This window comes from Bubalus bubalis, chromosome 5, assembly GCF_019923935.1.
Source record: "Bubalus bubalis isolate 160015118507 breed Murrah chromosome 5, NDDB_SH_1, whole genome shotgun sequence".
NCBI lineage: Eukaryota > Metazoa > Chordata > Mammalia > Artiodactyla > Bovidae > Bubalus > Bubalus bubalis.
Genome location: NC_059161.1, coordinates 4284032 through 4305633, shown reverse-complemented (window position 1 = coordinate 4305633; position 21602 = coordinate 4284032). Strand labels below are relative to the sequence as shown.

General features: G+C 43.4%; 1 protein-coding gene across 7 annotated transcripts in view; it reads right to left on the bottom strand.

The window, feature by feature from the left end:
* The window catches only part of DENND1B (DENN domain containing 1B), a 279905-nt gene that overhangs the window by 194344 nt on the left and 63959 nt on the right, over window positions 1-21602 (bottom strand). The window lies entirely within an intron of this gene.

Below are 21602 nucleotides of genomic sequence, written 5' to 3'. Positions count from 1 at the left end.
TCAAGGGAAGAGAGTATACCCAAAAAATGCTCAAATAAACATGGCAGAACACTGAGCAAGATCATGGCTAAAAAACGGGAACCTGATGTAAAGCATGAGCCACACAGTAAAATGAGCTCCGACGGCAGGACGAGCAGGAGAAGCAGACCAAGAAAAAAACGGAAAAGAGGAAAGGAAGGCACGGTGCATGCAGGCAACGCAACGAAGGGGCTGTATTGGGGGGGGAGGAGAGTGAAGACAGGAGGGCGGAGATGAAGCCGGAGAGGACAAAGTGAAGACGGGAGGGCGGAGATGAAGCCGGAGAGGAGAAAGTGAAGACAGGAGGGCGGAGATGAAGCCGGAGAGGAGAAAGTGAAGACGCGAGGGCGGAGATGAAGCCGGAGAGGAGAAAGTGAAGACAGGAGGGCGGAGATGAAGCCGGACAGGTTGGTCCAACGCTGCTTCCTTTACACTGGTGCAGACCTGAACGTGCGTTAGTGAGATGGGGATCGTCGGGAACGCAGCAGAGGCTCAGAAAAGACAAAAGGTCCCTGAAGAGGCAGCAAGAGGGAGTCCTGACCAAGAAGGGCTTGGACAGAAGCTGAGAACGTTTTCCACCATGAGGGAAAGGGGAAGAGGAGAGGAGAGCTGAGTCCAAGGAGACTTTAGAATCTGGGGTACAAAGTTATGAGTTTTTGCGTAAAAAATTGCTGATTATTTTGTGTGGGTAGCAGGAATGAAGCTCTCCGTGAAGAGGGGAAGTTGTTGGAGCCTTGAGGAGGAGGTGTGAAGTAACTGCTCTGGGCACTGCTGGGTGCATGGTTTGCTGGGTGTCCAGCCTAGTGTCTAAGGGCAGCAACATGGCATTTCCCCCTCACCATCCAAGGGCCAAGGTGCAAGAGATAAACTGGCAGATGCACAGAGCTGAGACTCCCGAGGCATGTGTGATGCAGAGAGAGCCCGAACAGAAGACTGGTTAAGATGAGAACTGCTGATCAAAAGCTAATTAAAAAAAGGGAAGTGGTTTTATTTTTCTCTGTAAAATTCATGAGCACTAAATGTTATATCGAGTCATGCTAAATGCATTTTAAAAATGCATTCACAGTAGAAAATCTACTGCATACATGTGAAAACTACAGGAGTGAAAAATAAATGAATGGGAACATGAATTATGAAATTAGGTGGCTTAAGTCCTGGCCTCATACCTATAAATAACAGCACTTTATGTCTGTGATCAGAGGCAGGAGATATTGAAAAATAAAAGAATCAATTTCCCTCTTCTCCCGCCTTCCACTCCTCCCCTGTCTCTCTGGGATTATCTGAAAGAACACACTTACCTGTTTATCCAAGTGTACCATATACTGGGTTGGCCAAAAAAGTTCATTCAGATTTTTCCATAACATCTTATGGAAACCCCAAACGAATCTTTTGGCCAATCTAGTATGCTTTTTTCACATATACTACTATGTGTGGGGGGAGAGGGGGGAAAGACAGAAAAGCTTGGAATTAGACAACTACGATTAAAATTACAATTCTCCCAGCTTTGCTGAAATATAATTGACCTACAACACTCTGTCAGCTTAAGGTGTACAATGAGATGATTAGAGAAACATATATACTGTGAAATCTTTACCGCAATAAGCATTAATTAACAGATACTTTATCTCACACAGTTACTCATGTGCTGTTTTTGTTATCGTTGTCATGGCAGGAAGGTAAAAGCCCTACTCTCACAGCAACTTTCAAAGACCCAATATAGTACTTGTGGGCGACTCACCACGCTGTTCATCAGCCCCCTGGAACTTACTCATCTCATAACTGAGAGCTCTGCCCTTGGGCCAACATCTCCCGCCATCGCCCTGGCAACCACCAGGGCTCTTTGCAGCGGCTTCTCTTGTTGCAGAGCTTTGGGCTGCAGGCCACAAGGGCTCAGGAGCTGTGCCTCCCTCGGGCTCTTCAAGTCCAGTGATTCCAGACTTCACATATGAGTGAGCTCATTAACACTACTTGTCTTTCTCACTAACTTATTTCACGGAGTAAAATGTCCTCAAGGTTCACCTGTGCTGTTGCCAACGGCAAGGCAGCCTTCCATCTTTCTAGAGCAGAATAACTACTCCATTGGACACGATTACACCACATTCCCTTTAACCAAGGATGGACACTTAGACTGTTTCCACATCTTTTCTTTCTGATTTTATTTCCTTACGTTTGGCTGTGCTGGGTCTTTGCCGCAGCACTCAGGCTTTCTCCAGTTGTGGCGAGCGGGAGCTCCTCTCTACTTGCAGGGAGCAGACTTCTCGCTGCAGTGGCCTCTCTTGTTGCAGAGCTCGGGTTAGAGGGCACAAGGGCTCAGCAGTTGTGGCACGTGGGCTGAGCTGCCCGGCCGCCTGTGGGATCTTCCCAGACCATGTGCCCTGCACTGGCAGGCGGGTTCTTCACCACTGGCCACCAGGGGAAGTCCATGTTTCAGTACCTTGACTGCTGAGACTAATACCATGATGAGCATGAGGGGCAGGTATCTCTGCAAGACAGTGATTTCATCTTTGCTGGATAAACACCCAGAAGTGGGATTGCTGGACCACATGGTAGTTCTATTTTTAATTTTTGAGGAACCTCCGGATTGTTTTCTGCAGCGGCTACATCTATACGTTCCGAGCAGTGAGTCAGGGTTTCCTTTCCTCTACATCCTTGCCAGCGTTTGTCCTCTCATCTTTGTAAAGCCGTTTTAACAGGTCTGAGATAATATCTCATTAAGGTTTTGATTTGCATTTCCATGATAATTATGACGTTGAGAACCTTTTCATGTAGTTGTTGGCTATTGTTATCTTTTCTTTGGAAAAATGTCTAAGTCCTCTGCCCATTTTTTAACTCGATCGTTTGGTTTGTTGCTATTGAATGAGTTGCTAATATCTGTGGTATTAAGTCCTTAGGTATGTGGTTTGCAAACATTTTAGCCCATTCCATAGGCCCCCTTTTCACCTTCTTGCTTGTCTGCTGTGCAGAGCCTTTCCATTTGATATAGTCCTACTTGCTTTTTGCTTTTGTTGCTGGTGCTTTTGCTGTCATATCCAAAAAAATTATTGCCGAGACTGATGTCAATGAACTCATCGTTACGTTTTCTTCTAGGATTTTTTTTGGACAAAACTGCAAGACTTTACTGAATTTTTTGTTTCAGACTTTAAGTCAATGTTATATATAGTAGTATATAATTTCATATTTTATGTTTAAGGCTTTAAACCATTTCAAGTTAACTTTTGTGACTTCTGAAAGATGAAAGTCCAGTTTCATCTGCACCTACATTCATCAGCAATACTGGCTTGTAGGTTTCTTTTATTTAGTATTCTCATCTGGCTTTAGTATCAAGGTAATACTGGTCTTATAAAAATTAGTTTGGGCATGTTCCCTGCTCTTCAATTTTTTGGGAGAATGTAATAAAACCTGGCACTAGTTTCTCCTTCAAATGTCAGCAGAATTCACCCACGAAGTCATCTGCTCTTAGGTTTTCTTTGTTGGGAGGCTTTTGATTACTAATTCAACCTCCTTCCCTATTACTGGTCTGCTTAGGTTTTCTATTTCTTCATGATTTTATCTTTCCAAAAGATAAGATTATTATATTGTATTATGCTTTCTCTTTTCTACTGTTTTTCTATTCTCTATTTCATATATGCTCTGATCTTTGTCATCTCCGTCTGGTAACTTTAGGGTTTTGTTGTTCAGTCGCCCCGTTGTGTGCGACTCTATGGCCCCATGGACTGCAGCACGCCTAGGTTCCCTGTCCCTCACCATATGCCCAGGTTCCTTTTCACTGGATTGGTGATGCTGTCCAGCCATCTCATCCCCTGACACCCTCTTCTCCCTCTGCCCTTCGTCCCTCCCAGAATCAGGGACTTTTTCATAGTCATCTGTTTGCATCCAATGACCAAAATACTGGAGCGTCAGCCTCAGCATCAGTCCTTCCAGAGAATATTCAGGGTTGATCTCCCTTAAGATTGACTGGTTTGATCTCCTTGCTGTCCAACGGACTTTCAGGAATCGTTTCCAGCACCACAGTTCTAAGGTATCACTTCTTTGGCGTTCTGCCTTCTTTACGGTCCAGCTCTCACAACTATGTGACCACTGGGAAGACCGCAGCCTTGACTATACGGACCTTTGTCAGCAGAGCAGCGTCTCTGCTTTCCAACACGCTGTCTAGGTTCGCCATCACTTTCCTGACAAGAAGCAATCATCTTCTGATTTCATGGCTGCAGTTACTCTCCGTGGTGATTTTGAAGCGCAAGTGATTTGGGGCTTTGTTTGTTCTTTTTCTAGTTCCTTGAAGTGTAAAAGTCAGGTTATTCGAGATCTTTCTTTTTCCTTAATGTAGGCATTTATTGCCATAAACTGTCCTCTTAGCATCGCTTTTGCTGCATCCCATCAGTTTTCTTATTTCCATTTTAATTTGTTTCAATATTTTTAAATTTCCCTTTTGATCTAATCTCTAGCCCACTTGTTGTTCAGGAGTGTGCTGTTTAATTTCTACATATTTGTGAATTTCCCACTTTTCCTGTTGTTACTGGTTCATAGTTTCAAACCACTGTGGCTGGTAAAGGTACTTTCAATCTTTAAAATCTGCTGAGACTTATATTATGACCTAACATATGGTCTATTCTGGAGAATGTTCCAGGTATACTTGAGAAAAACGTATAGTCTGCTGCTGCAGAATGTTATAGGTCCATTTGACTCAATAAAAGTAACTTGTAGGCAGCATATCAGTTCAGTTCAGTCCACTCACTCAGTTGTGTCCGACTCTTTGCCACTCCATGAACTGCAGCGCACCAGGCCTCCCTGTCCATCACCAACTCCCAGAGTTCACTGAAACTCACATCCATCGAGTCAGTGATGCCATCCAGCCATCTCATCCTCTGTCGTCTCCTTCTCCTTCTGCCCCCAATCCCTCCCAGCATCAGAGTCTTTTCCAATGAGTCAACTCTTCGCATGAGGTGGCCAAAGTACTGGAGTTTCAGCTTTAGCATCATTCCTTCCAAAGAACACCATAATAGTTGGGTATTGTTTGCTGATCTATTCAGTCACTATATGCCTTCTGCTTTAAATGTAAACAGACTAAATTCACCAATAGATTAAATTATCCAATGGAAAGGCACACAGTGACTGGACAGATAAGAAAACAAGACCCAACTAAATGCTGCCTACATGACACTCACTCCAACTCAGAAAACATACACAAGCTCAAAATGAACCAATGGAAAAAGATATTCCATGCAAACAAACGAAAACCAAAAGAGAGCAGAGGGGTGTGTGTATGCGTGCGCACGTGTGTATGTACACACACACATATATATTGGTCAAGACAGACTAAGTCAAAAACTATAACAGGACAAGGTCATTATATAATAACAAGGTCAATTCATCAAGAGATTCTCAAGAGTCCTAGGTACACATGCATCCCACACCAGAAGGCCTAAATATTCAAACGGACACGGCTCCCTGGTGTCTATCTTGTGGTTCCCCTCGTGCTGTCTTCCTTTGTGAGTTCTTCATTTTCCATAGTGCTATACTGCGATTCCCTTTCTTTATCTTGCGTGCATCTACTACAGGTTTTTGTTTTGTGGTTACCTTGAGGTTTACTTGGAAAATCCTAGAGATACAGCAGTTATTTTGAACTCATCACAACTTAACTTTGATCAGATATAAAAACTCTACCCGTCTATTCCTCCCACACACATTTTATGTTTTTGATGTCACACTTTACATTTTTATACTGTGTATCTGAAAATTATTGTTGCTATAGCTGTTTGTAATACGTTTGTTCTTCACCCTTTATACTAGAGTTGAGTGCTTAACAAGACACCATATTGCAGCATCGGAGCATTCTGAATCGGACTGTGTGTTTGGCCTTCGCCTGTGCTGTTTCCGTATGTCTTCATAGTTAGCATCCTTTCAATTCAGGCTGAAGAAGTCCTTTCAACATTTCTTGTAAGGCAGGCATAGCGCTGATGAACTTCAGCTTTTATTTGCTTGGGAAAGTCTTTACCTCACTTATTTCTGAAGGACAACTTTTCTGGGTTTAGTATAGCTGACCCTTGAACAATATAGGTTTGCACTGTGCATATCCACTTATACATGGATTTTTTCAGGAAGTACACACTAGAGTAACACTATCTGTAGAACTGTAGATACGGAGCACCAAAGCAGAGTTATATGCAACTTTGCTTCTGCTTGGTGGTGGGAGGTCAGTCCCTCTAACTTGTTCAAGGGTAGTTGTTCAAGTGTCAACCGCATTCTTGGTTGGTGGTCTCTTTCAGCACTTTGAACATGTCATTCCATCCTCTCCTAGCCTACAAGGTCTCTGCTGAAAACTCTAATAGTACTTTCAGGAGAAAAAATATTCTTTTCTTGCTGTTTTTAAAACTCTGTGACTTTGATTTCAGACCATTTTATTATAACATGTCTTCAGTTCAGTTCAGTCACTCAGTCGTGTCCGACTCTTTGCAACCCCATGAATCTCAGCACAGCAGGCCTCCCTGTCCATCACCAACTCCCAGAGTTCACTCAGACTCACGTCCATCGAGTCAGTGATGCCATCCAGCCATCTCATCCTCTGTCGTCCCCTTCTCCTCCTGCCCCCAATCCCTCCCAGCATCAGAGTCTTTTCCAATGAGTCAACTCTTCGCATGAGGTGGCCAAAGTACTAGAGTTTCAGCTTTAGCATCATTCCTTTCAAAGAAATCCCAGGGCTGATCTCCTTCAGAATGGACTGGTTGGATCTCCTTGCAGTCCAAGGGACTCTCAAGAGTCTTCTCCAACACCACAGTTCAAAAGCATCAATTCTTCGGCGCTCAGCCTTCTTCACAGTCCAACTCTCACATCCATACATGACCGCAGGAAAAACCATAGCCTTGACTAGACGGACCTTTGTTGGCAAAGTAATGTCTCTGCTTTTCAATATGCTATCTAAGTTGGACATAACTTTCCTTCCAAGGAGTAAGCGTCTTTTAATTTCATGGCTGCAGTCACCATCTGCAGTGATTTTGGAGCCCCCAACAATAAAGTCTGACACTGTTTCCACTGTTTTCCCATTTATTTCCCATGAAGTGATGGGACTGGATGCCATGATCTTCGTTTTCTGAATGCTGAGCTTTAAGCCAACTTTTTCACTCTCCACTTTCACTTTCATCAAGAGGTTTTTAGTTCCTCTTCATTTTCTGCCATAAGAGTGGTGTCATCTGCATATCTGAGGTTATTGATGTTTCTCCCGACAATCTTGATTTCAGCTTGTGCTTCTTCCAGTCCAGCGTTTCTCATGATATACTCTGCATATAAGTTAAATAAGCAGGGTGACAATATACAGCCTTGACGAACTCCTTTTCCTATTTGGAACCAGTCTGTTGTTCCATGTCCAGTTCTAACTGTTGCTTCCTGACCTGCATACAGATTTCTCAAGAGGCAGGTCAGGTGGTCTGGTATTCCCATCTCTTTCAGAATTTCCCACAGTTTATTGTGATCCACACAGTCAAAGGCTTTGGCATAGTCAATAAAGCAGAAATAGATGTTTTTCTGGAACTCTCTTGCTTTTTCTATGATCCAGCGGATGTTGGCAATTTGATCTCTGGTTCCTCTGCCTTTTCTAAAACCAGCTTGAACATCAGGAAGTTCACGGTTCACATATTGCTGAAGCCTGGCTTGGAGAATTTTAAGCATTAATTTACTAGCATGGGAGATGAGTGCAATTGTGTGGTAGTTTGAGCATTCTTTGGCATTGCCTTTCTTTGGGATTGGAATGAAAACTGACCTTTTCCAGTCCTGTGGCCACTGCTGAGTTTTCCAAATTTGCTGGCATATTGAGTGCAGCACTTTCACAGCATCATCTTTCAGGATTTGAAATAGCTCCACTGGAATTCCATCACCTCCACTGGCTTTGTTCGTAGTGATGCTTTCTAAGGCCCACTTGACTTCACATTCCAGGATGTCTGGCTCTAGGTCAGTGATCACACCATCGTGAATATCTGGGACGTGAAGATCTTTTTTGTACAGTTCTTCTGTGTATTCTTGCCACTTCTTCTTGATATCTTCTGCTTCTGTTAGGTCCATACCATTTCTGTCCTTTATGGAGCCCATCTTTGCATGAAATGTTCCCTTGGTATCTCTAATTTTCTTGAAGAGATCTTTAGTCTTTCCCATTCTGTTGTTTTCCTCTATTGCTTTGCACTGATCACTGAGGAAGGCTTTCTTATCTCTTCTTGCTATTCTTTGGAACTCTGCATTCAGATGCTTATATCTTTCCTTTTCTCCTTTGCTTTTCACTTCTCTTCTTTTCACAGCTATTTGTAAGGCCTCCCCAGACAGCCATTTTGCTTTTTTGCATTTCTTTTCCATGGGGATGGTCTTGATCCCTGTCTCCTATACAATGTCACGAACCTCATTTCATAGTTCATCAGGCACTCTATCAGATCTAGGCCCTTAAATCTATTTCTCACTTCCACTGTATAATCATAGGGATTTGATTTAGGTCATACCTGAATGGTCTAGTGGTTTTCCCTACTTTCTTCAATTTAAGTCTGAATTTGGTAATAAGGAGTTTATGATCTGAGCCACCGTCAGCTCCTGGTTTTGTTTTTGTTGACTGTATAGAGCTAGAAGACCATCTCGGCTTGAAATGTTTGGGTGACCTATTAACCTCAAGAACAGGATGCCCGACTCTCTCCCCAGGTTAGGAAAGTTTTTAGCCATTCTCCCTCTTAGTATGTTTCCTATTCTCCTTCCCTCTCTTCTCCTGCTGGGACTCCAGTGGCATAGGACGGATTGCCTTAATGATTTCTCCTAAGACCCACAGGCTTCCATAATTCTTTTTCAATTTACTTTTCACTCCTCTAAGTGGTTAATTTCAGATGATCTGTCTTCACGCTCACAGACTGCTCTGCTTGGTCTAATCTACTGTCAAAGCCCTCTATTAAACTCTTCAGTTCAGTCACTGTGTTCTTCAGCTCCACAGTTTAGTTTGTCTTTTCTATAGCAGTTGTCCTTTCGTTCTTGTGCTGTTTTCCTGATATAACGGAATTGTTTTCCTGTGTTTTCTTATAGCTACCTAAGCATTGTTAACACAATCATTTTGAATTCATTGTCAGGCGATTCCCTGGAACTCCACTTCTGGGCGGTCAGTTACTGAAGGCTCACTGCGCTCCTCTCATGGAGTCATGCCTCCCTGATCCCTGTAGCCTCGCGCTGGAGTCTGGGCACTGAAACAGCAGCCATTACTTCCAGACGTTACAGACCGACTTGCATAAGGGAAACTTTCATCCGCAGGTGGAGGCGTGCTGCAGCGCTCTGAGTCCGTGCCCAGTGGTACAGGAGATGGGGCGGCTCCTTGGCTCAGGCCACTGGGGTCAACAGCACCTATGATCACGTGGTCCTTGGGAGGTACTGCAGGGGATCCACTGAGACTGCCAAGGGCTGTGAGGGTCCTCAACCCTGCCTCCAGGTCCAGCGGCTAGAATCCAGGATGAGCAGCAGTGGTGGCCAGTGCCGTGGGATGCCCTTGGCTACTGACCTATGTCATGAGCAGAGGGTGATGAAGGCTGGTAATCAGGGCCCCACCTCCCACACAGGTGCAGGGCTGGAGGGGCCAGCTGCAGTCAGCCCAGGGGATCAGGGGAGACCCAGGACAGGGGACACCCCAAGCCAGGCCCACGGCAACCCGAGGGGGCCCTGTCGGTGTGCCCTCTTACGACTGCCGTCTTTCCTTGGGAAGAGGGCACTTCACGTACTTCCCCACTGCGTACGGAGCAGTGGGGGCGGTGACAAGCATCAGATCGGGACGTGTGAGTGCAGAGCCAGAGGAGCCAGCCCTGGGCACTCACACAGTAGCGGGGGCTCAGCCATGGGGTCAGACTGGTGTCCTGCCCTTGCATAGCTGCAGAACCCTGGGCTGGCTGCCCCTGCGGGTCCCAGGCTCCAGCAGGGGAGGCTGGGAGGAGAGGAGTTGGCAAAACGAGAGGGACTCAGGTGGCTGGTATCGGCAAACACAAATATCTGCGGGGTGGAAGCCAGTGAAATCTGCAGGGGTTCCGGACCAACTGGGGTCACCTGCAGAGCAGGTCATGGGGAACTGCAGCTGCTCCTACCACGTGGCAACTACAGGTGGCCAACCCTCCTTCCTCGTTCCTAGCTGTCTCTGTGAGTCAAGTCGCTCAGTCGTGTCTGACTCTTTGCAACCCGTGGACTGCAGCCCGCCAGGCTCCTCTGTCCATGGGATTTTCCAGGCAAAAATACTGGAGTGGATTGCCATTTCCTTCTCCAGGGGATCTTCCCGATCCAAGGATCAAATCCAGGTCTCCTGCACTGCAGGCAGACTCTTTACCATCTGAGCCACCAGGGAAGCCAGCTGCCTCTGTAAGTCTTGGCTTTTGCCGGTCTCTGGGTGGCTGAAATGGAAGCAGGACCTGCGTGTGGTGCTCCAGAAGCCTGGGGAATCTGGTCACAATCCCACTGCTCTTTCCCTCCGAGGGGACTCCTCGCTGCAGAGCCCCTTCTGGGTACTGAGCGAGGCTGGCCTGGGGGAAGGGATGACCCACACTAAATGAAGCTGCTCTTCCTTCCCCACTGTGGTTATTCTCAATTCTGTTTCACTGTGTTGCTCAAGTTATCAAGTGGCATCCAGAGTTCTCAGAGCTGTTTCTGTTTGTGAAGAACTGTCTAATTATTTATATGTTGTTGGAGAGAGGGGATGGAGGCTGAGATCTCCTGCTCCACCATCTTGCTGACGTCACACCCCTAAAATGATAGTTTTCACTACATCTGTCAAAATAGCTTGCAAAGGTATTAATTACTACAATTTAATACCCAAAAGAAAGTGTTTCAAAAGCCACTCACTCCCTCATTTAAGGCCACAGATGACTCTGGTGAAGTCGGAGGTCGAGAAAACCACTAGCCTACATCTCAGAAAAACTCAGATTCACAGCACCACTGCTGCTGAGTCGCTGCAGTCGTGTCCGACTCTGTGCGACCCCAGAGACGGCAGCCCACCAGGCTCCCCCGTCCCTGGGATTCTCCAGGCAAGAACACTGGAGTGAGTTGCCGCTGCCTTCTCCAACGCATGAAAGTGAAAAGTGAAAGGGAAGTCGCTCAGTCATGTCCGACCCTTAGCGACCCCATGGACTGCAGCCCACCAGGCTCCTCCATCCACGGGATTTTCCAGGCGAGAGTGCTGGAGTGGGTGCCATCACCTTCTCTGAGATTTACAGCACTAGTAGACATATATCACTCATGCCAACAAGGGATTAATAAAAATCTCTAACAATCCACCAAAAAAATACAGTATCATAGACTGCGTAACATTACACACTGCAATAGGACTACCAGCAACAGTAAAAGTAGAACCAAACTCACTGCTGAAAAAAAATGTTAACTTCACGCAACATCTTAAGAAAGCATACACAGGTATTTGTACAAATTAAAATTAACATATAGATGTTCATTTAAAATTGCAGCATCTCCTTAAAAGCCCAGCTAAGTAGTTCCTAAACTTCAGTGGCAACAAAAACGCCTAGACAGCTTGTTAAAACACAAACCCCTGGGTGCCAATTACTGAACTTCTGAATCTGGCGGTCGAAGGCGGGTCTGAGAGCTCCGTTTCTAACAGGATCCCCAGTGACGCTGCTGCTGCTCGTCTGAGGACCACGCTTTGAGAACCAAGAGCACAGACAGGGCATCCCTCACGCTGAGAAGCGTGATCAACCACGTTACAGAACTTCATATTTGTCGGCTGAAAACATTCTTTTAAATGAGGCAACGAATAATTCCAAATTCTCTTTATTACATACACATTTTATCTGGCAACAGGTGTATTTTCAGAGGGCTAGGAAGAAACAACCCGGACAGTGATAGCGGGAAGTAATTTTGACAAGAAAAATGTTACGAAGATGTTTTTTAAATATTTCAACATGAATCAGTTCAGTTCAGTTCAGTTCAGTTGCTCAGTCGTGTCCGACTCTTTGTGATCCCATGAATCGCAGCACGCCAGGCCTCCCTGTCCATCACCAACTCCCAGAGTTCACTGAAACTCACATCCATCGAGTCAGTGATGCCATCCAGCCATCTCATCCTCTGTTGTCCCCTTCTCCTTCTGCCCCCAATCCCTCCCAGCATCAGAGTCTTTTCAAATGAGTCAACTCTTCACATGAGGTAGCCAAAGTACTGGAGTTTCAGCTTCAGCATCATTCCTTCCAAAGAACACCCAGGGCTGATCTCCTTTAGAATGGGCTGGTTGGACCTCCTTGCAGTCCAAGGGACTCTCATACGTGACCACTGGAAAAACCATAGCCTTGACTAGACAGACTTTTATTAGCGAAGTAATGTCTCTGCTTTTCAATATGCTATCTAGGTTGGTCATAACTTTCCTTCCAAGGAGTAAGCGTCTTTTAATTTCATGGCTGCAGTCAACATGAATAGTTACTATCAAAATGGTAGTTCTGGTTCTATACAACAATGGAAATAATTTTATTCCAAAATTGTTTTATGACATTGGGACTGTATGATTTAAAGGAACAATGATGAGGAATTATGGCTACATAAAGATATACTGTCCATCATTTTCTCTATCTCTGTATGCCATATACAATCGTCTATATCTAAATAAGGTATAAATCTTTTTTGAATGAAATAATACCATCTGCATCAACATGGACGGACCTAGGGCCATCCTGCAGGAGGAAATGGGAACCCACTCCAGTATTCCTGCCTGGAAAATCCCATGGGCAGAACAGCCTGGTGGGCTACCATCCATGGGGTTGCAGAGCCAGACACGACTTACTGACTAAACAAGAGGTTATGATACTAAGTGAAATAAATCAGACAGAGACAAACACCATATGATATCGTTAACATGTGGAGTCTAAAATATGACACACATGAACTGATCTATGAAACAGATTCACAGACATAGAGAAGAGACTTGTGGTTGCCGAGAAGGAGGGGGATGGGGGACAGGTGGACTGGGAGTTTGGGACTGGCAGATGTAAACTAGTAACGTAAGGTGGATAAACAGCAAGGCCCAGGGAACTATATTCTATATCCTGTGATAAATCACAATGGAAAAGAATATATATACACAGTATAGCACAGGGAACTATATTCTATATCCCATGATAAATCACAACGGAAAAGGATATACATATATGTATAACTGAATCACTTTGCTGTACAGCAGACAGAAATTAACACAACACTGTAAATCAGTTCTACTTCAATTAGTTTTTTTTTCAAAGATATACGTCTTGGGACTTCCCAGGTGGTCCAACAGTTAGGAATCGCCTGCCAGTGCAGGGGAAATGGGTTCAATCCCTGGTCCGGGAAGATTCCACATGCCATGGGGCAACGAAGCCGATCTACTACAAATATGAACTCCTGAAGCCCATGAGTCCTAGAACCTGTGCTTCACAACAAGAGAGGCCCACCGCCACCACAATGAGAAGCCTGCACATGCCATCTAAAGGGTGGACCCTGCTCGCTGCAACCAGAGAAAGCTGGCGAACAGGAATGATGACTCAGCACAGCCAAAAGGAAATAGACAAACCCTCTAAAAAAAAAAAAGATACATCTTTTTGTATCTTACCACCTAACACGTCTATAAGAAATTATTATTTTTCTGTGTTTTCTTATAAATGCCAATATCTGTGAAGGTAAAAAATAATTTAAGGCCTCTGTTATTTTTCCTTTGGAAATTTTCAAAATAAATCATTATATATGGATAGAATCATAGAGTTTTCTGAATAAGAGAACATTAAAGATTCTTTTCTATGGTGAATACTTAGGAGGTTATATTGTCTCAAGTTTGGATCTAGTACCTACTGAAGCCAAAACCAGAATGAAGATATGCTTGTTTCAAATACACATCCTTTCTAAAATTCTCTGTTGCATATAAAAGCACACTACAAAAAAGCCCAATATATTCTACTTCATTGATCTTTAATTTTATTGTTCACTAAGTGGATAGTAGTTCAAGGAATATTCACAAGTTTAGAATTTTTCCTTATTATCTACAGGAAAATAAATATTTTTAGCACACTAAATATTTAAACATTTTTGTAAAATAATGACCTAAACCCTACAGACTTTCTCTGAACAATATTTGGAAAAATGTATGTGAAGAAACCTCAAATAGACTATTAATTACCAACAGATTCAAATCAGTATCTTCTCATCCTAGAACTAAAATAAATCTTCACTTACTCACTTTGAGTTTGACTTACATATACAAAAATGTGAAGAAAGTGAATTATTCTAAGATGTCTTATTTCACAACCAGTTATAAAAATAGCAGAGATCATACTACTTATTGCTTTACACAATGTCCATATTGAAAATTAAAAGCACACAATTCTGGAAATTTGTCAGTTTGCTGAACCTCTTAAAAATGTATATAAGCAATGGTGTAGAAACATCTAAATGTAATAACGATCCCATTCTGATTATCTTCACCCTGAAGAATCATCTGGATAAACAGCTACTACTATGAAATGATTTTGGTGCTTCTGAAACGCAAACCATAGAAGCAATTTAATGAAGAATTCTAGCCTTTATGAATGTTTCTTCCCAGAATGATCTAAAATTAGCATCACAACTCAAAGCAACGAAGCTCTTTCTGCTCATATATAAGCAAATTCTAGCTAAAGTAATGAAAATGGAACTTCAAAGAACCTTAAGAAAATAAAATCCATAGCAGCTTAGATATATCATTTTGCTACTTCTAGTCCTTTCAAACAAGACCTATTATAATAAAATGAAAACCCTCATCAATCACCTGATAAGAGTAATTCCAAACTTAACCAAACAGGGCTAATGGGTGAGAATTGAATTGAAAACACCTTGACAAAGAAAGCAATTTCTGTTCTTCGCACTCCTCTGAAGCTGTGGGTGATCATGGTAATCGAACCATCAACAGTGAGGACCATCTGTCCTGAGGGCCCTTCAGGAGAGTTTTTAAAAATCAACAGGAAAAAAAAAAAAAAGAAAGAAATGCTGTACCACAGATGTTCAATCCTGATTAATCTATGACAAGGAACTTACAGCTGAGAATCAATGTTTTGACGTTTTTCAGATACCAATCATTAAGAGCCAACACAAAAGTTTTTTATGAGAACACAGGGGAAAAAAGTTAATAGATTGCTTATAGAAAGATGATCTTTCATATGAAATCTGAAATACCTTTCAGTCAGCCAAGATGTCCATCATGTCCTAAAGCAACAGCTTTTATTATAATCCCCTTACAGAGAAGAGCAGACAGGAGCCCAGGCTTTAGGTTAGCCCTCAGACGAGCATCTCAAGACTGCTGCTCTTCCTACATTCTTTGGACAAGTACATGTTTAAGCACAAAGAAGATGTTTATATTCACATGTTTATGTTTCAACTCTTTGAACTAAAAACAGATTTTTAAGAAACAGCATTAACATGGAAACTCAGAAATGTAAAATTAATTGAACGTCATAAAGCAGTTTTGTTTTATTTATAACATTTAAAATAATTTTCACAGTACACCAAGAAATAATTTCCAGCACAAGAGCAAACTAAGTCAAAAGATTTTCCTGTCTGAAATATAGTTTGAAATACAGTAGACTGCCAGCATTCTTGTATATAACAGAGTTTGGGCCATTTGGGAATAAGCCCAAGTCAATGAATAAAACAGAATAACTATTAAAATGACTCAGAGTTCACTACACTGAAAATCTGTAGTTATTAAGCATAACTACAAAAAAATTTAAAATTAATTTTAAAATGAAAACTACAACTATAAAACAAGATACTAAAGAACTAAATAAAACCATGTATCTCAGGTTTTTTTTCAAAATACTTTCAAGTTAGATTCAAACTAAGTGTAAAAGAAATGTTAATTTAAGGCTCAAATACATGAATTCACTGAGCCTTACTGTACATGCAATAACTCCTTAACTATCTCTGTGCTGCCAGAATCTAAGAGTCTGTGACTGCAGGAACAGGGCATCCTCACGCACCCCAGAGACACAGCACAGAGGCGAGCACGTCTGCACTCTAGGAGAAACACTCCACCCACGTCCTGCCTCAGATGGGTGTGCAATCTGAATTTACTGTGTGTGTGTGCTACTCTTTGTGACCACACAGACCGTAGCCCACGAGTCTCCTCTGTCCGTGGGATTCTCAAGGCAAGGATACTGGAGAGGGTTGTCATGCCCTCCTCCAGGGGATCTTCCCAACCCAGGGACTGAACTTCTGTTTCTGACATCTCCTACACTGGCAGGCAGGTTCTTTACCACTAGCACCACCTGGGAAGAAAGCCCTTGGAAATGAACAACAGAATTAGAAAACCTCCCCCTAGATGGCTTAAGATACTAAAATTATCTGAAACAACATACATAAATATGGATTTTTTAAAACAAGAATAAGAGAATTCAAAACATAAGCAAACTAGATTCTTTCTTTCATTAAAAAAGGCAAATTTTGAAAACAATCAAAACTTTTAAGGACTGAAAAATATGTGTGTGTGTCTGTGTGTGCATGCTCAGTCCTGTCTGACTCTCTGCGACCTCACGACTGTAGCCAGGCTCCTGTGTCCGTGAGATTTTCTAGACAATAGTGGAGTGGGTTGCCATTTCCTCCTCCAGTGGGTCTTCCCTGCCCAGGGAGCGGACTTGTGTCTCTTATGTCTCCTGCACTGGCAGGCGTATTCTTTACCATTGAGCCTCTTGGGAAGCCATTAATGAAAAATATGTAATATGAAATTATAAGTTCAACAGATGAAATAAACAGATCATATACAACTGAAGAGAAAAACAGTGAGAAGAATCAGACATAAAATGATATTAAACAAAATGAAGTAGAGAGAAATCTCCCAAAATGAGAAATATAAAGAAGGTTAAGAAAAATGGAGACTAGAAGTAATATATATAAGTCTATTCCAAGTTCTAATATGCTAAGTCACTTCAGTCATGTCCGACTCTGTGCGACCCCATAGACGGCAGCCCACCAGGCTCCCCCATCCCTGGGATTCTCCAGGCAAGAACACTGGAGTGGGTTGCCATTTCCTTCTCCAATGCATGAAAGTGGAGAGTGAAAGTGAAGTTGCTCAGTCGTGTCCGACTCTTAGCTACCCCATGGACTGCAGCCTTCCAGGCTCCTCCGTCCATGGGATTTTCCAAGCAAGAGTACCGGAGTGGGGTGCCATTGCCTTCTCCGAGTTCTAAAAGTCAGGTCTAACAGACTGGGGTGTATAAAACAAGGGAAGGATGGAGATAATGTTAGAAGAAATAGTGACTGCGTTCTCCGAAAGCAGTGAATGATGTAAATCCTCAGAATTAGAAATCACAACAAACCAAAAGAGTATCTCAAGAAAGACATATTCGGGGGAACTGTAATGAAACTACAGAGTGCAAAAGAACCACCCATATTTAAAAGCACCCTAGAGGAAAAGAGGCAACTATACCTCTAAATATATATTTATTTTACATGCAATAAAAATATGCATAATATATAATAATTACACCTACGGCAGACCTTCCAAAGACAGCAATGGAATCCAGAAGACAGTACAGCAATACATTTGAAACTTTTGAAAAAGTATGTTTGTCCTTTGAGAGCTGCATAAAGAGTAATGTGGGTAAAGCAAAGATCAAACTGTCTAAAGAGATATTTACCAAATAGGGACACTTGCTAAAGAACTTATAAAGACTGCAGCAGCATCAGGGAAAAAAAAGTTAATTCTCCAAAGGAAAAGTATGAAATGCAAGAAACAGGATATTTCTTGTACCCCATCTATATATACACAACTATATATATATTGAATCACTGTTTGCGACTAATGAAGTCCTGGAAATTATGTATAAGCCCATTAGTGTGGAAATGGTTATAGCATTATTATTCTATGAGATGTTATAGAGCCTTGAAAAAGACTAAAGCCTTGAGAAACATTGTATTTCTTCATATAAGGGAAAAAAAAATCTCTAAACACAGTGTTAATGAAAACAAGGAGGACAGATGAGGCTGGAAAGAGAAGGAGAAGCAAGATAACAGGAGGGTCTTAGCAGTCATCCAAAGGAGCCAGGCCTGCACTCCAGAAAAGGCGCACGCTTGGGAGTTTGAGTGGAGGACTGGCAAGTCCTGGCACGCTTAACAGGGTCACCTGGCTGCTGCATTGAGCATAAACTGAAAGACCACAGAATAATAAAGCCAGTTACAACAATCCTGCTAACACAAAGTGAACCACCCTCCTGGGGAAAGAACTTGGATCTTATAAATCATCTAAGAATTCAGATCTTATTATACTACTAATAATGGACACCTGTCATTAAACCCCTGGGGCTGGGATTCAGACATGTACGGACGATTTGTGGTAAAATAAAGGGAAAGGGGACAGATAAGATAAAACTTACATGATGACCCACTCTCCTGAGACAGACACAGTACAGGGCCTAAGAGTCAGAGGGAAATAAAATCTCCCGACAGATTACAGCAGACACTGGATGCCCGTGACCTGATGGAGGGGCAGTGAGAACTCTGAGAAGCTCCAGCTCCGCAGAGCTCCTTTAGCACAGTCAGGGGCTACCGAGATCCTGGCGGTGAGGTGACAGGGAAGATGCAACAAGCTGTGATGGACGTCATCACGAGGGGAGGTCCAGGCATCAGGAGCAGCCTGGGTGAGGCCGAGGGACATCACGGCCAGCCCCACCCAGGGCCACGAGCACCACCCCAGTGGGAGCACTCCCAGATCCAGAGAAACTGGCAGCAGCGTCGTGGACAGGACGCAGAGGGGCATCGCGCGCACAGGCGTGTCACGGGGCAGGTGAGGGCGACCAGCACTTTGCAGCCCCGGAGAAGTGGCTCCAAGGGGTCCACAAGAGGACTAGAGGAGAAAGGCCTCTTCATAAGGGCACAGAGCCTGGACGGGACCCAGCCTGGAAGGGGCATCAAGCTTTCAACATCCGAGTCCAAATACCAATGTGATGCCATCTGTAGCCTCGCGCTAGAGAAGGCTAAGGACTCTGGGGGCGACACCTTCGAAATGTCCACAGGAGAAGTTAAGAAACTTGCTAAAGAAAAGTGTAATGATGAGCACAGTGTGCACAACCTGGACATTATACTCAGTTCTCAATCACAAGAGAGAAACTTCTAGGTTTTCCTCAAAATGAAAGGAGGAGAGATTCGTGAACAGGTCGTTCATCCTGTTTCTAGTTGTCTTAGTTCTGAAGTCTTCCCTGTTGGTGGCTGGGATTACCTTGAACTAATAACGGGCAGGTAGCATTAACCTCCGGGGCCTATGTATGATGGGTAAATACGCTGACACTGACAACAGGAACCCTGCCCGCGAGGGGCAGGAAGCGCTCAGTCCTAACTTGCTTGCAAATAATTGAGCCCGGGAGTAACTGTCACCCATTCTCCTTGGAACATACAATTATCAAGTTACTGGGGATACATTTAAAAGACTTTGCTGAGCATTTCAAGTAGAAAACAGTGAGCTCGTTTGGGGACAACCAGGCTGGATTAAGCCTCTAAGAAGGCTGCAAGAGCAAACACAAATTTCCAAGAGGAACTTGTCAGTTGAGATCACAGATGAACGTGTACAGAAGATGCGGTCATTATCACAGATGAAGACAATCACGGCTGCATTGAGATCATGGGTGAGTGGGGTCTCAAGACCTCCGTCTTCTCCCTGGACGTCAGGCTCCTTTTCGCTCCACTCAACAGATGCACCTGTTGGTGTTCTGCCCGCAGGCACAGTCGGCTCCTCATCGCCCAGGCTCCCTCCTGAAGTGCCCAATAAACCTAATGGCTGGATGGAAATTCCTCCCAATATGCAACTAAATCTCTCATAAGAGAATTTACATCTTTTTTTTTCCCTCTTGCTGAAAAACTGGTGGCATGGAGGAAGAAACCACACATCATCCTCACATACAATCGTTATTTAAAAAAAAAAAAAAAAAAAAAACCCTCCAAATAGTTACTGAAATTCTATTTCCCATTCATCATCAAGTCATTTCCTTCACGTAAATGCAGTAGTTCTCAACCCTTTCTGCTCATTTAGAAATTACTTAAGAAGACTCTCTCGGCCACATCCCAGACCATATGAGGTGTCTGCTGTGAGTTTCTAGAACGCCCCAAGTTATTCTAACGTGCAGCTTGGGCTGCGAATCACTGCCTCTATCTCTCTGTAGAGAAAATTTTTTATCCAACCTTTTACAAAGTTTTCGGTCTTCAACTTTCAAATACTGTTTCAGACCTTGGACTAAAAGTAGAACATAGAGGGCCATATATAAAACATAAGTGTTGCACAGATGCTCACAAGCATCGATAAAGCAAACTTCTGTATCCCGTGCCTGATTTTTCCAAAGATTTCACTACACCAACACCTACACTCTTATCTAAAATGGAATCCCACCCCTCTTTACTAACAGAGTCCAGGCACCAAAGTGTTTTCAAAATCTCAAAATCGGCCTCCATGTCTACATTCCGTCAACGTCCGAGTCACGTCAGCTCCTGCTTTCAAACGCAGCCCTGCCCCATCCCTCCGCTTCCGCATTCACCCTGCTCTAAACCCTGATCTCCTGGCTCTTCCTGCTGCTCAGCTCTTCTCAAACTTCTGCCCCTGAATTCAGCTTCTTGAAGCTTTCTTATTATGCCTCCATTCACAGAAAAATGTTCAGCAGCTCCCCACTGCTTACACTGACAAAACCCAGCTCTTTAAACCACGTATTTTGTGCTGCACATAAAATGTTCATTTTTAACACAAGAAATAACTCCGTGTGTTGAGACCAGTCGGTGTAGCGAAATTCTGCTCTTCCTGCCTACCCAAGTGTGTGCCCATCAGACTCCAGTTCAAGTTTCTGGGTCATTCCAGGCCTCCCTCCCATCCTTCACAGAAATGAAGATATTCCCGACGCCAAGCACTGGCTCATGCTCCAACATGCGCTCTATGCCTCCCCCTTGAAGCCCTGCATCCCTCTTCTCCATCTTCTCATATTATTCTGCACCGAGGCTGGAGGCCTTCCCAAAACACTGCAGCCACACAGACTGGCCCACTTTCCAGCAACTCGGACCATCTGAGCCCGTTCTTCTGAACAATACTGCTTTACACCATGACTTAACTACTTTATTTGTGTCTCCTCGCTTAAATAAGGCTCCCAAAGGCAGAAATCATGTCTTATATCCTTAATTGTATACTGCATAAAGGACTTTTTCAGCTTATTATTGAATTCCTCATTCTCTCCATTCAGTGAATATATATAATGCATAGAAAACTCTTCCCTATCATAGCAATTCCATCAGAGTAAACTTTGTGAATTTGATTATTTTGCGAAGTATCCAGACTACTCTAACGTAAGTCTGGTTAACCCTGACTGAAGAGCAATATAATGAATCAACCATCTCCGCCAATGTTTAAATGTGGCATGGAACAAAAAAAAATTAAAATTTTCGTAAAATCTGAGGAAAAACTCATGGTATAAATATTTATTCATTACACAAGTATATTCCCTCTTTATAGACAGAAAAGTAACAGCGGTTTTCAAGGTCAAATGCCTCCAGGGGATACACAGGTGATGGGACTGAGTGGGCAGGGAACTGGGGTGGGGGCCTGGGGGGAGAGACACAGGTGGAAGGCAGGTTCC